The sequence below is a fragment of the Prosopis cineraria genome, unplaced genomic scaffold, assembly GCF_029017545.1.
Source record: "Prosopis cineraria cultivar Desert tree isolate PC_DT_omini unplaced genomic scaffold, ASM2901754v1 PC14, whole genome shotgun sequence".
NCBI classification, from domain to species: domain Eukaryota; kingdom Viridiplantae; phylum Streptophyta; class Magnoliopsida; order Fabales; family Fabaceae; genus Prosopis; species Prosopis cineraria.
The window spans coordinates 30,735,234-30,751,610 of NW_026555345.1; the positions used below are offsets into that span (position 1 = coordinate 30,735,234).

The window sequence follows — 16,377 nt, forward strand, 5'->3', positions numbered from 1 at the left end:
CATCTTCCTCAAATATTTTGACAATAACAAAACCTTTCAAATGATTACATTTCACAATAAATATATAAAAAGTGCCATAATATAATTAGAGATGACCTAAGCCCAATATTTTGTTTCAAATGATCCCCAATTATATTATGGCACTTTTTATATATTCATTGTGAAATGTGACAATATGAAAGGTTTTGCTATTGTCAAAATATATGAGGAAGATGTTAACATTTGGGGTTGTTACAAAATGTATCCTAATTGATAATATTCTAACTATTACACAAAATAAATGAATTTAAGAAACTTTACAGTAGAAATCCTAGATTCTTAAGCCTTTTGAGCCTTTTTTCTTCCGCACTAGAGTTAGAGTCTATAAAATGTTGAAAAAGAGGAGTGAGTATAATCACTCAATAACTGAAGTTTGTGTAATACTCCTGATAAGAACAATAAAGTTACCCTTACTATTCCACCTTAATCTCCCATAGTCAAAGTAATTACCAAGTTTGTAAAATAACACGAAACGAGTTTCCAAGTTTTCATAATTCAAAATATTATCATATACTACTATCAGTCACAAATTAGAATTTAAAACATGTGCAGAAGTATGGAATCCAATTTAAGTTAATGCATTTACAAAAAAAGTGTAAAACATTAATTTTCAACTAACATAGCACATGCGCCGCGGCATATCATTCCTGCGCCGCGAAGCATTACACGAATTTGACAGCATTTTACTGTCAAATGACAACACACGAGACGAACTTTTGACATATTCTATTTCTTTATCTGTTGTCCAATTGAGGTAATCTAGGTATCCACAGAGAGCTTTCTCCTAACTCCAGCTATTAACATAAATTTTATAATCAAATCATTTTTCTATCAAAAGTTGGACGCTCTTTGCAAGACTCACTCCTTTTTCATATAAACATATAACTCAAATGTCCAAACCATAACACAAGTGCTAACAGCCTATACCAACCCTTAAACCATACCCAATGAACTATTATGGACTCGTACAACACACCAGAGTCAAACCATCACATACAAATCATAGTTTCAACACTCAACCCCTTGATTAGCAAAAACATAATGGGGGAGTAATTTCACATAAAGTTCACAAAATAATCATCAATGTCATCATTCACACTATATACTACTTGCACTAGTATTTTGGCCCTATTAAGTTTTACAACCACGTATCAATAGTTCAGGGCACAAAATACATAAGATATTTTCAACTATAATGCAAGTAGTCAAAAGAATCATATGAGATCTTAATTAGAAAGTTAACAATATTCAAATACACATAATTTAAACAAGGAGGACTATATGTAGGATTTATTGAGAATCTTATGCCTCTAGTCATCTTTCTCGATCTTGATTCGATGAGCTAAGCCCTGTAATATTGAAGAATGAGAGGTGAATAAAACCATTTAGTAACCAAGGTCAATATAGCTTATACAATTGCATATCAATTAATTATAGATGCAAATGATAATAATCTCACAAAAATCATATGCACATATTTCAATTATAGCCTTAACCACAACAACAATAACCATGTGACCAAGCATGCAATATATATCATCAAATATATTTTGACAATGCATATCTTGAGGTTTCAATAATAACAACCATTCCCTTTAATGGAAAACATGCCGCACCATAATAATAACAACTATATAGCCGAAATTATAAATGTATGATCAATGTCAACATTATATCATCCTGATACCTCCGACATGAAACCGATGGCTATTAAGTGGCTACGTCTATAACTTAGACTAACCCAACCTTTTACTTTTGAAGAGCTGCAGGCCAAGGCAAACTCATTTACTTGTGATCCCAAGTTTTCCCTAACACTAATAACCATGGGAAGTCGTACTTCTAATCTAGCCTCCTCATGAACCGATAGAAACTAGTTAAGTTTGAGTTCCTCGAAGAACAAGTAGGATAGTCTCTAATCAACCATAAGACATTAGCTACCTTTTGATTCTAACAGTCAGTTTTAAGGCAAGCTTCCGATTTCAATGGTAAGCTGTTATTACCACGTGAATTTACTAATCTGCTTCTCTTCTTATAGGCGAACTCCCACCTTAATGATCATGCTATGCATATAGACATAATATGTACATATATTTACTCACATCGTATCATATTTTATCTATCACAATTTAACTCCCTCATACTCCTTATTTCTCAGTATGCAAAATAAGTTAAGAAACTTATTCTTGGGTTTTATTAGCTTCAAAATACTCTAATCTCCCTCTAAAAGCCAACCTCAATAGAGTTCCTCATTGTTTCTCATCTTCTCTCTCCTTTCCTTCCCATTTTTGTCATCTAATTGTGCCTTATTTATGTAGAAAATAGGTTGAGCATCACGACATATGGTACAGGCAAGATTACTTCATGTTTTCTAGCCCTATGCACTGTAGCACATTATACACGCATCGCGACATGTGGCACAAAGGCTCCTCTTCTTGCTTTTCTCTACTTTTGATGCTTAAGTAACCCAATTTCATTTTCGACCTAAATTTATGCTTGAAATCCCAACCAAAAACACTCATTAGTTTCCTTTGACCATACACCACATAAATTTTACTTAGTTACCCATAATTAGGTTGATTATTAGGGGTTAATTTCTCAGGATGTTGCATAAATCATCATATTCTCTTCAAACATGAAAAACACAACCCATGATACAAAAAAGTTCTGATACAATAATAGAATTTAAAGGAGGAAGTATACCTAAATACATTATTGCATTAGATGAGACGTATGAAGTGTGGAAATGGAGTCACAGGCTCAAATTTGGTTCAGGAACACAACAGGAGCGCAAAGAGAAGAGAGAAAAGAGATGGGATAAAGTTTTTTGAGAATGCATTTTGTCTACGTTTTCTCTTTGGCTTCTCTTATAAGCCACCTACAAAGTGGTTATATAAAGAACATGTATCCTTTTAGAGAAAACTGTTCTTACTCAAAATTTAAAAATGAATAATGAAAATATTACACTTATAATTCTAATTTTATTATGCATAAAGACCCATACTTTTTTAGTATTATGATAGGGCCCCAACTTTAATTTTGGGGTTTGATTCACCTTGAATAATCTAACAAATATTAATTTACTATCAATGTTGACAACAACAATAAAAAGAATAATACTAATAATTTATCTCTCATTTTTTCTCAGGAGGCGGAAGAAAAGGGTTGACGGGTTGACTTTACTAAACAAGAGCACTGATTAAAGGCGGGACTTTACTTTCGACCATGAGTCTCCTTTGTCGCTGCAGCGAGACTTGAAGCACTGACTCGAGCGCACCTTCTCCTTCAATCTTCCCTCACCGTGCGCTTTCTGCTCGCCTTTCGATTGTGCTTTTACTTTCCGTGCAATTACTTCTTGCTGATCCTTCGATCTCGATCACCCATTCATATATTACCCTGTCAGCGGTGCAGCTGTAAGAAGGGCACCCACGCTGCGTCTAACATATCTCTGCTCCTGCTAGCTGTTTATCTGATGAACTAGATATGCTTCTCTTATCATATGTTATGTGGTGCTTACTGATCACTTTGCTCTATTTCTTTCCTTTCTTTTCCTTTTTCCCGTTTTATTTTTTTGGGCTTCTGGCTAACAGTATCTGACGTGTTTCTTTATTTCTTAGTGATTCATTAGTCGATGAGTTCTTGGTTGTTTCTATTTGTCTAGTCCAATGATGCTTTTGTGATTATTTTGAACGTGGTTTGGCTTGTTCCTTCACTTTCTGATGCGTGTGTTGTGTTCGGTTACATAGTCTGTGAGTAGTTTTTCTTTTTTATTTCAGAATTTTGGACCTAAACAGTGTATGGACTGGACCTGTAAAGGTGATCGATCAGAGTCAGTACATTCCCGTGGAGTCGAGGCTGTGCCTGAGTGGTAACCTGTTAGTTCACTGAATTCCGTTCAGTTTCGTCTTCTGAATTTCCGAGTAAAAAGGAAGTTGAGTTTTGAAGTTGGAGTATTTTATGGACATTGCGTAGAGAGTAAAACATAATATGGGTGGTTTTTGCACAACGTCAAGGAAATTCACGATAGATGGTGTCGCATTAGACGACGCTCCGAGTGAAAGCTCGAGACATGCCAATGGTCACTCCAATAGTGAGTCTGAAATGGTCTCTCAGTCTCATGGAGTTGCGGGAAATGCAAATAGCCATTCAACTTCGCCGCCTGTTAATGATGGCATGGAGAATCAGCTCTGGCAATCATTTTCAGTTCCTGGGCAGAAAATCTCTTATGGACCAAGTGCAGAAGATATCAATGATGAAATTCCCCATCTCTCTAGGGTCTCATCACACAAGTCCAAATCAACCAAGTCCAGGCAGGCTGCTGCCGTTACTAAGGTAAATAATAACAAGAAACCTATTTGTCAGTCAGTATGGAAAAGATCGTGATTGATTGATATTACCGTTGTATGGGCTAATTTTGAATATTAGATTAACTACCCCTTATTTACTTAGTATACTTGTTATTCTTTAGTAGATTGCCCTTTTTTGGATTGTTTGACTTTGACATTCTGGCATTTGGATTCTTATGGTAAGTCGCCTTTGGGTCCCTTCAGTCAAGAATTGGATTTCAATAGCTGATTTTGAAGGTGAAGGCTCACTCTAAGGCAACAGTCTCTGTTTAAACTGTGGTGCATAACAGAGTTGGCACAGATGATTTTAATGCGTTGGCCAGAAAAAACTTCACATCTAGACGATTGTATAATGTGCTTTGAAGTTTGGAGGCAAGCACTTATTTGCTTTTATACTGTTATGTGGCTTGGCGGCTTTGGAATAAGCTGTTTGCCTTCTCTGCAAGCAATGGGTATGCTCCGCTGCCTTGAAGGCAGAGTAAGGATAGTCAGTCATGACTTGGGGGAGATGTGCACTCTCTCTTGGTGTTCACTGAACATGGACAGAATGAGGATGCAGTGCTGGATATTTTTGACAGAAATGTTCAACATCCCAATTTGTTTGAGACAGGTTGATATTCCTGAAAGCCTTGTGGGTTAATACCATTTTAGGAAAGCTGCAATAAGCGAAGGGTAGTTAAGAATCTATTAGTAACAGATATGACAGCCTTCCCTAGGGTTAGTTAGTCTTAATAGACTCTCTGTAAAGGGAAGCCTTCACATCATTCTAATGTACTATCATGTACGATATTTTTATCTGTTGCACTTTTAGGAACTCATAACTTCGTTTTCTTTTCTTTCCCTTTTCCACGTGTTACAGGTCTCAGAAGTGAGTTCACTTTTGAGCAGAGCTGGTACAGCTGGGCTTGGCAAGGCAGTAGACGTTTTGGACACACTAGGTAGTAGTGTGACAAATTTAAACCTGAACAATGGTTTTACATCAGGTGTGGCAACAAAAGGAAATAAAATTTCAATTTTGGCCTTTGAAGTTGCAAACACAATTGTCAGGGGAGCCAACCTAATGCAATCCCTTTCGAAAGAGAGCATTAGGCATTTAAAAGAGGCTGTACTCCCATCTGTTGCTGTTAAAAATTTAATATCCAGGGATAAAAATGAACTTTTAAGAATTGCTGCAGAAGACAAGAGGTGATTATCATCAATATTTTCATTTCATTTTGTTTTCTTGCTCTTGGTAGCTTTCTGGAGTCTTATATCTTGAAAATCATCTCATGTACTTCATTAGTGTGACCACATACTGCTATCTTGTGCTTTTGTGGCAGAGAAGAGTTGAAAATATTTTCCGGTGAAGTAGTGCGATTTGCAAATCGTTGTAAAGATCCTCAGTGGCACAACCTGGATCGCTATTTTGAGATGTAATTATGTTGAACCAATGTTGCCTAATCTTGGAACTTTTTCTTATAACGTTGAATATGATGTTCAGAGTCATGATTTGCTCTGACCCTATTGATGTATAGGTTAGGTTCAGAGCTTGCACCACCACGGAAACAATTGAAAGAGGATGCTGAGATAGTGATGCAACAACTTATGACGCTGGTTCAGCATACAGCTGTGAGTATACTAGTCATCAAGGGTAGTCCATGTGCCTGTCATCTGTCTTTAATCTGGGTGTGATCTCGTAATTCTAAATAGTTCATATTTGAATTTCATCTATGGTGCATATGCTAGGGCAAGCAATTAATTTTATCATTATGCATAATTAGGAGAATTTTTTTTATGTAATCAGTTTGAAAATTTCTGTTTTTTCTTGCTCAATGTAGTTTTAGTTGAACTAATAGCTATTGGTGACCCCTTTTATTGATTTGTTAGACATCTTGCTGATAATATGTGTCACTATGAAATACCAGTAAAACCACAATTATGCCATTGTCATTCTTCTACTTGTGGTGGATATATTGTCAATGGTGCTTCTGTTAAGTTTCTTAGTTGTATTGCTAATTCATTGAAACCCTTAATTTACAAATAGATATCAACATTCATTTTAGAGATCTCCAAGTTTCTTTCTAGTTTATTAACTGGCTTAGAAGTCTTCTCTGCTGTGAAGCTTGTGAAGTTACCGAAAGTCTATGACCATGTGAGCTTGTGAAGTTACCAAAAGTCTATGACTATGTCTAAGGTATTACTTAAGGATCTATATTGAGATGCAATGAATAAGAACATGTTATGACATTTACAAATTGGAATAGAGGATCAGTTTTGTTATCACTGGTAACCAGTAGTCAGGAGGTTGTGTTTCCACTTTCCAGAGCTGCTGTACCGTGTACATGACCTTGCCATGACCTGTTGTTTATCCTTTTCTAAGTGTGTTGGCCTCATGCAAGGTTAACTGAGTCAAACTTCTTACAACTTAAATGAAATTTGATCTAATCATCATTATTTCTTCCCTTTTGTCATGAAGTGGGGAAGATTTCAGAGTGAAGGAACGGAAATATTTTGAATGCATGAACAAGATTAATATGCAGTAGTAACCAAGCTAAATATCCCCTGACCTTCTATTTTTTCTTTTTTACCAAGGGTACTGCATAGCATACTACCCAAAATATTTTGTGTATCAGGGCATCTCTATATTTGCTATTCTCTAGGCGAGAAATGAGTTGAGTAAATTCTACCAAGGAAGGAAATTAATTGGAGTCAAAAAGCTAGTAGAAAGGGGACCCTAATTCTACGTTGCTCTGTAGAGTTAGTGGCAATAGGAAGGAGTGGGAAGAGTCTTATATTAAAGTTGGATGCTGAGGATAAAATAATTTTAGTGATGTAGGAGTTGTTGACAAAATCCCTTATATCCAGACAGATGAAAATCCCTCGTAGATTACTTTTGGAAGATTAGGATACATGTGCTATTGCCAAGGGCATGTTGATAAAATCCAATGTTGTATGTCATGTTACAGCTGCTACACAAATATGGCGCCCTTTTTAAAGCCATGTAGGAGCTTTATGTTTTTCTGCTGCAAATTCCAGCCAATGTTTATCTAAAAAGCTGTATAGACTATAGAAATAGTATATGTCATCAATGGTGCATGACCTGTGCCATGCTTTGGATTACGGCTGTCTCATCCATGATTAAATTACTGTCTATCTTTGTGGTTCTGATCTATGTTAGTGTCAGCACTTTGTTACTGAACTTCAGATTCCTAGTAAGTTTCTAATATCCTAGGCAGATGTGTGGACATGATATAAAGATGCGGCATGATATAACCTCATCCCTTCTTGGGGTCTGACACATCCTGATGTAGACCACTAGCAATAATATTGGGAAAGGGGGGGGGAGGAGGAAGAAGGAGATTCAGAAGAAATAACGCAGGAGGGGGAAACATGTAGAGAATTTGAAAACTTCATTATCAAATCAAAGGCTAAGCTAACATTATTACAACTAAGGGCTTTATATAAAGCCAGAAGATTGCTATCACAGCTTTAATATAAAAGGAAAAAAATCTGATCCTAATAAAGATCATCTAGTCAATACTATTTAAAATAAAGCAAAAGTAATATAAAATATTAGTTCTATCTTAATCCTAACAAAAAATTATTTCCCACTCATCAAATAGCTAGAGGATTCCTATCACATCTTTGCATTGACAATTTTTTTTCCTCTGACTTAAAGAATTCAAACCTTTTCTTGAGATGCAGGAATTGTATCATGAATTGCACGCCTTAGACAGGTTTGAGCAAGATTATCGGCACAGGCTTCAAGAAGAGGACAATTCTAGTACCACACAAAAAGGTAAATTCATGCCTAGGTTTCTTTAGAATGTGTTTATTGCAGTTTGTCATTATAAATTGGCCAAGCCTTTTGAATTGATTACGAATGAAATTCCCATGCCTTGTCTTACATCTCTCACATTCTCTTCTTCTAAATCTCCCTCCTCTCTTCTTTTCATTATTTTTGCTATTGGTCCAACATCACTTTGCTACCCCCTACAAGTACTCTTGTTTTTAGGTGAACAATGTAAATTGTGCAGGAAAGAGCCTTGCAATTTTAAGAGCAGAACTGAAGAGTCAAAAGAAGCATGTAAGAAATTTGAAGAAGAAATCACTGTGGTCCAAGATTTTGGAAGAGGTAAAAAGTAACATTATTTCTTTTGGGTATTTAAGGATCAATGTTCGAATTTTTTGTGAGGGGAAATTATGAGGGACCCAATTTATCCCTAGGAAATAGTATTCTAATTATTTTTTTATTTAAATAAACATCTAACCATCAGCTTCAACTATCCCTGTGTTCTTTTGTTTTGCATTGTTTTGTTCAAGTTTATCTCCTTATCTGTTGGACCCTTCATAAAGCCCCTAGCAATTGCAATAGGGTTAGCCCTTGGATTGATTATCAATGAAATTTCAGACCCCCCCAAAAAAAAACCCCTCTATATTTCTTCCCCCTCTACCTTTCCCCTTCCCATTTTCAACCTTCTCTTCTATATCTCCCTCCTTTCTTCCCTTTTTTCTCTATTTTTTTCCATTAGTGATACACCAGTTTGTTCCACTACAAGTTAGCTCCTCATAACAATTGATGTCTAGATTTTCCCCAAAAGATGCGCTCCCTGAACTTTTGGAATTATTATTCATATGTTTTTTCTTTAGTGTCATTTTTCCACCTACAAGTCTTTTGCATGTTTTTAATGATATGAAGTAATTGTTGTACATACAGGTGATGGAGAAGCTTGTGGACATAGTTCATTTTCTACATTTGAGGATACATGAAGCATTTGGTATTGCTGTTATGCTTTCAAGATTTGCAGAATATTAATTATGCTTATGTGTGCTCCTGTTTCTCCTTTATCTCCTGTTCCGTGAATTAGGGGACAGAAGAGCATCTAGCTCCCCCCCTGGCTTTTATTTGTCATAAGTTCTTTAGCACTAGGGGTACATTCTTAGAAAAAGTATATTATTCAATCAGGTAGGAAACTTTTTGCTGTTGTGAAGAACATACTGGACATAAAGTTCAGCAAAATTGTTGTTGGGCCCATTTGGTTTTGCGGTAAAAGAAAAAATCAAGAGGTTCCAATTCCTTGGTATTGTTGTGACATTGCATGAGCTTAAATGCTTGCAAACTAGATTTGCATCTTGTCAGCTTTATTGAAATTACCGTAGATTTTTGTTTACTGAATTTTCTGGTTCTCTTTCTCATGAAGACCAACTTTTTTAACATTAGTGCACAACACAATCCGTCATCTCTCTTTCCTTGCAAGACATGTTAGATGTACTAAGTAATACGAGTGTTAGTAAGAGATGAATTGATTGTTAGTCAATTTGTTATTCCCGAATTGCCTGTTGCATGGAGTCTTAGAGACCATTTAAACATTTCCACAGGCTGGAAGAATGGTTTTATGATCCTTAGTAAGAAAATTAAGAGAATTGGAAGAGTGGCTGACAAGTTATGCTCCCACAGAATACTATAATACTAGAATTTGCCCTATGTTTCATGCTAAAGCAGCATAAGGGTGATATCACCACTGTTTCTATAGAGCTTCCTAAGGCTGGTGGTCAAGGATATTTCAGTATAAAGCTGGAGAAAATTTTGACCGTGGAAGTTGTTGAGAGAGTACACATGCTGATTACTCACTGCAATGCAAAAACACTGGCTTTGACAATGCTACTTGGCCAGAGAGATAGGAGTGCTTGTTGAATCATTTTCTAAATGGAAATTCTCTCGAATTCCCTATAGCCTTAGAGCCTCGGAATCAACACAAGCCATCTATTTCCTTATATTTTATCTTTTAATTTGTTTCCTTGTTTAACTCTGCAGATACTGAAGGGCAGGTGAAAGATTCTCAAGACAGCCACAAGAAGCTGGGATCTGCTGGTCTTTCATTGCATTATGCAAATATTATTTCTCAAATTGATACTCTTGTGAGTTCAAAATAGTGTTTTTGCCTTGCAAGTTCGTTCTTTCTGTTTTTCTTCTTCTTCCTTCTACTTTTGCCTTTTCTCTTCTTAAATCCAAGTTCTTACAATTTATCTTCTTTACTATGTGCATTTGGCCAGTTCAGAAATTGAAATGGGGAATGAAAAGAAAGGAAACAGAAGCATTAACACAAACTAGTAGAATAGTGTGTTGTCAGAATACTTTTTCTAACCTGAATTCTAAATTCAGGGTTTTAATTATGCCATTACCAAAATATTTAAATGTTGTGACCATCGCAGCATTGTTGATTCTTCTTGACTTTTGCTTATTTTGATTGTAGTTTTACCAGAGTGAATTGACCAATTATCATCTTGAAACTTCCTGCCCTATTTTCTAATCAACTTGATGTGTGATCTATAGCTATCGATTTTCTATTCATTTACATATAATCAAGAAATAGGTTTACAAGTTGCTGCAGTATTTAATAATTTATGGACCTCCGCACAAAGCAATCCTAGATAATAGAGTAGCAACCAAACATGCGATGAATGAGAATTGTGACACCTGCTTCCTAACAAATGATAAAATTCTTGAGAAAATTATTAGTGCTCAAATTAAAACCCTTGCTTTAAATTAAATTCCTAGTTTCAGAGTAAAGCCTTTATAAAATTAAATCCCGCCTGCATTCTGCAACCAGTGATGTGCCATGTACTTCAAGATCTTGCAAGAAAGAGAGGGCATTCTCACATAAGCTGACAATTCCTCAGTGCTGAGTTCTGATCCCTTTAAAAAATCCAAATGCAAGTGAGGTTAGAGAAGTGAGCTTTAGGACTTGGTCACCGTTCTCTCTTGTCAAAGAAAAGATGCCCTTGAGATATTGTTTGTCTGTTTGACTTAAAAATTAGTTTAGGGAGTTGATCCAGTACCTACGATGAGTCTGTGGTAGTTTTCCTTTAAACCTCAGTTGCTCATAAAATATGCTAGGCATGCTCAACAGTGGCATTGCAACATGCATCTCTCCTTGGTTGGTCTCACACATGCGCACGCACACACGTGTGCATCCTGGATATATATAGAACGTACGTACAGTGAATATATAATGCTATTTACACAATCGTTAGTGCCGCAAATGATCACAACGTAGGTGTTGCTGCACCTAAGACTGTGACCATTTGAATTTCTGTAAAGGTAGCCCTGAGTTGACATTTGAATTGATCAGGCTTCTCGTTCAAGTTCTGTGCCTCCTAATTTAAGGGACGCCTTGTATCAGGGGCTGCCCCCCAATGTGAAATCAGCACTGCGCCCAAGGTTACAGTCATTTCAGGTTAAAGAAGAGGTGCATATCCCATGTCTCTCATGCTTTCTTTTATTCTGTGTATTAAAAGCTGGTTATACGTGAATAGTTCATATGCTGCCCTCATAAATTTCAAATGAAAAATCATGTGTAACATAAAATTTTCTGAAGATTCCATTTATTATCAGTAGAGATCATAAAAATTGAATCTGGCTGGGCACAACGTCCTTATTTAATTCAAACGAACTTTTTATGAGAAACCATTAAACCTATGTAATCTGTAAGTGATCTCTTACATCTGCACCACTAATAGAATTGATATATCAATCTACCTTGACTTTACTTGAACAAGAAAAGAATTCCCATATATTGAACAATGAAGCAAAACAAAATACTTTTTTTTTTAATCATTCACATTTGAAATTTCATGTCATGAGTTTTTCAAAATAATTTACTTTTCTCTGCAAGATATCTTGTTACAAATTCATGCAAGCATTTCAATGGTTTTTTTTTTTTTTAATTACAATTGGTTTCTGCAGCAATTACACTGAGCTTAGGATCCATTGTAGTCTATTTATTGGCTGGCCAACATCTGGAATCCATTTCTAAAATAAATGAAGCGTTATTGCAGCTTACAGTGCCTCTAATTAAAGCTGAGATGGAAAAGACCCTGCAATGGCTTATTCCTATTGCAACCAACACAACAAAGTAAACTTATTAGCCCTTGCTCAGCATTTATTAAAAGAAAAATTAATCATTTAGTTCTTATAATTTTGACAGAATTATAAGTTAGTCTCTGAACTTTAACTTATTATAATTTATCCCTTATAATTTTAATTCAGGTATAACTCAGTCCTTGAATTTTGTCTCTTACAATTTAATTCATATAGTTTCAACCATTTAAATATTGGTCTCTATATTTTAAAAACTAAAATTATAAAGATTAAACATATTTTAAAATTTTAATATTTAGAATATTTATAAAAATTAAAAGGGTTTAGTAATTTAACATATTAGTAATAAATTTTGACATAATTTTAATCTTTATAATTTTATTTTTTAAGATATAGGGACCAATATTTAAGTAGTTAAAACTATAGAGACTAAATTACTAGAGTCAAATTTCAATAATTGAGTTATAATGAGTCAAAGTTTAGATTCTGAGCTACAATTAAGTCAAAACTACAAGAATCAAATGATTAATTTTCCTTTATTAAATTGTCTTGTATTAAATTTGATACTGTACTTGTATGTTTGTTCAGACTTAAAATTTCTTTCCAGCTATGCTGGTAAATGGTGAAGCTTACTATTCCATGAATACAGAAAATCAGAATTAGACTGCTGTGTTTGTGGATACTCTAATACTTAGATGGGAACTTGATCTGCTCTAGACATGTTGTCATTGGGTACTAGATTCTCTGATCTATCGTTGAATTATTTTTACATTGGTGGATTATTTCAGGGCTCATCATGGCTTTGGATGGGTCGGTGAATGGGCAAATACTGGGTGAGTTTGGAACCACAGATCAAATTCCTTCTTCATCTTCTGTGTACATGATTTACTTATGCGTTCTAATAAACTTTATGTATATGTGAGTCAAACCACAGACCTGCAGGACGGACAGACTTGTTGCGGATTGAAACACTACATCATGCTAATAAGGAGAAAACTGAAGTTTATATACTTGAACTTGTTGTCTGGCTTCATCTTCTAGTCAGCCAAGCTACAATTGGCAATGGAGGAATAAGATCTCCCATGAAATCCCCGATCCATTCTCCTAATCAGAAGATGGAGCAATTATTTTCGCAGAAAGCTTGCTCTACTTCCCACACTAACAGTTGAAGATCAACAAATGCTTCGAGATGTTAGCGAGCGGAAACTAACGCCAGGAATTAGCAAGAGCCAGGAATTTGGCACTACCAAGACTGGTCTGAGTAGAAACCATAGGCTAAGCAAGAGCAGGAGTCATTCCCCAACCAGTGAAACCAAGAATGATATATTCTTCATACGAAGGTCATCTTCTATTCCTGTCATCAACTTTGATATTGACCGTATCAAGGCATTGGATATGATCGACCGGGTGGATACCATTTGAAGTTCATTGTCTTATGGGATCCCATTTGAAGGGGTATATGCTGATTAATCTGCTGCCTTTTTCATATAGGCCATGAGAAATGATTGAATGTTCCAGTATCTCTTGACGTTGCTGTAGAAATTATTGTTTTGAGGTGACTCAGTTTTTTCCTGCTTTATCTGTACAGAATTTGTGATTATGATGTAATAATCGTTCCAAGTTTCTCTCAAGTTCCAATTCATTATACTATGTTTAACATAATGAGGTGGAATGCGCTCAAGGAACTAGGTTATTTAATGTGATTCAGACTATTGAACTAACATATTCTTCCAAAATGGTGCGGAGTCATTCTCGTAGCGAAGTGGTATTTTCCCAAAATTCTGTTTAAGGTAGCTATGGCGCCTATGGGGAGGACATCTATCTTGCACTAAGGTATGGTTCTAAACGTTGGTGAACCATTTGCTTGCTGCATGAAGATGGGTTAAGAAATCCATGCTCATCCAAGAAAACAAGCGTCTTCTCATTCAGAGGAATGTGAATATATCATACTCATCTCTCTAAGATTCTCCAAATTTGATTTGGATCGTGTTATATTTTAATGTTTCATTTATTTCTACTTAAAATCATTATCCTTTCAAGTTGATAGTTTTTGTAAATAAAAAAAATATTAAAAGAAAAAGGACTGCTCCTTAAACCTCTGAAATTCAATCTACATGATGCAAAAGAGTGAAAAGTGAATATGAACTTTTATAAACGAAACAACTCTCTTCAAAAATCATGTAATTTGATGTTGTCCATGAATATTTGAGCTATATTTACTTTTAAATGCAGGTGATTAAGGTTCGTCAAGTGGGCAACAACTTGGCTGCCAAAATAGCACGCACGCTGCAAGATTGGGCAAACAACACCTAATAGAATAGAGTCCATGGAAGGACCTGTCCATAAGTTCCAATAACTTGTATTGTTAAATGAGGACTGGACAAATCAGCCAATATAATTCCTAACAAAACTTCGAACGTCCTTCTATTAATTAATCACTCCCAATAGAAAACATAAGAAAAGCGTTTAAACCAAGAGCATCTCCATGTATGAAAATTCTCGAGTGATTAGCATCTTAACTGCCTATTGTATGTGGTAATGCCTAATGCATGACATCATCTTTCCCTCTCCCTTTAACTGACCTCAAGTCGAATTTTGAAACCATATTTGACATGCATGATGGCCGATTGTCAACGAGGAAGAGCACTAATGCACAACTTGTTTAATTTGTCTACCCTTTTGATGTAATATTTCATAATTCAAACCTCAAAATTACTTGTGCAGCCCACTTATACTGATCGAAAATGATACTTTCTAACTCTAAGAGATACTATAAATCCCAGAGATCACTTAAAATGAAAAGTCTGCGCTTGCACACGCATAAACGCCCTTGTTTGATTTGACTGCAAATAGAAAGATTCCTCTCCATGGAAAATAAGAGCGAGTCTTGCTAGCAAAGGCTGGCCAAAAAGGTGGCCATTTTGAGATCAAATAGCTCCTCTAGTAATCACAGATTTGAGTAACTAGCATATATGGTTTTATGTTATCAACGGAGTAGTCCAGGATAATCCGATATATATCAGATCAACTCTCAAATCAAAAGCTATATGTTTTTGGTAGCTCAGCTGACTTAAACCCTTCAATTATCTTTGACAAATACATATGTTGAAGGTTTGCATGTAATACCATGATTCCACGTTGCCCAATGAGTAAACGTATAAACGCCACATGATCAACTTTCACCCTTTTCACTCAACCTCCACGTATTGCATTAGCACTGTTGTAATTCATTGGTTGTCTAAATAACCTTAATTAGAGACAACTTAAAAGATTTACAGTGCTTTTGGGGTACGGTGTTTGAGAAGAATTCATGAACTCTATTTTAAAGAAATGTTGGGAAGTCTAGCAAATTAAAGTCGTAATTATCTGCCAAGTAGTTTCCGCTTTGGTGGATCTTCAACCCTTGAAGTATATCATATAATAACTTCTTTGTCATGTGTGGTTCTTTCTTATAGCGCCCTTTTTTAATGATTTTTATAGGAGCTGGCAATTAAAAAAGTCTCATCAATACCTAATTAAACACGATGGATAAAAAGGAGAGATCACCAAGTAAACTATATATGATGATCTAGAAAGTAATGGAACAAATAGTATATTAGCATTACTAATAGTTCAATAACGTGATTCACAAAAGCTGTTCCTCTTACGGCTTGAAAAAGAGTCAACAGCAAACTCTTGTACGTCATTGAGTAAGAGCATATATATATATATATATATATATAAGAACTCTCAGGAATTATTAGCTAGCCTCTGTCTGAACATCATCATTTACAACATAACATCTTCGTCATGCATTTTTTATTGAGGAAAATATAGTTAAGGGCTCAAAATTTCATAAAATTTAGATTGAAGGATCTAAAAAATTATTATCAGAACTTCAAAATATTTACCAAGTTTTTACAAAATTTTCTTATCAGAACTTAGATTTCAAGAACCAGAGTTATTAATAAGTTTTATGAGATTTATTATCAGAACTTGAAAATTTTAACTTGAAGCAACTTTATCAAAATAATTTCTATAATTTAGTTTAAATCCTCTAAAATATGACAATAAGCTTACTTCTCAAAAACAGCTGCACTTTTTAATAGCATTTAATTTATTTTTTACAAAAAATTAAATCCATGTGTATGATCT

General features: G+C 35.2%; 1 pseudogene; it reads left to right on the forward strand.

Annotated features, from left to right (window-relative positions):
* The first annotated feature begins 3,271 nt into the window (after positions 1-3,271).
* On the forward strand, positions 3,272-13,964 carry LOC129292974 (protein PSK SIMULATOR 1-like; annotated as a pseudogene).
* Positions 13,965-16,377: the final 2,413 nt, after the last annotated feature.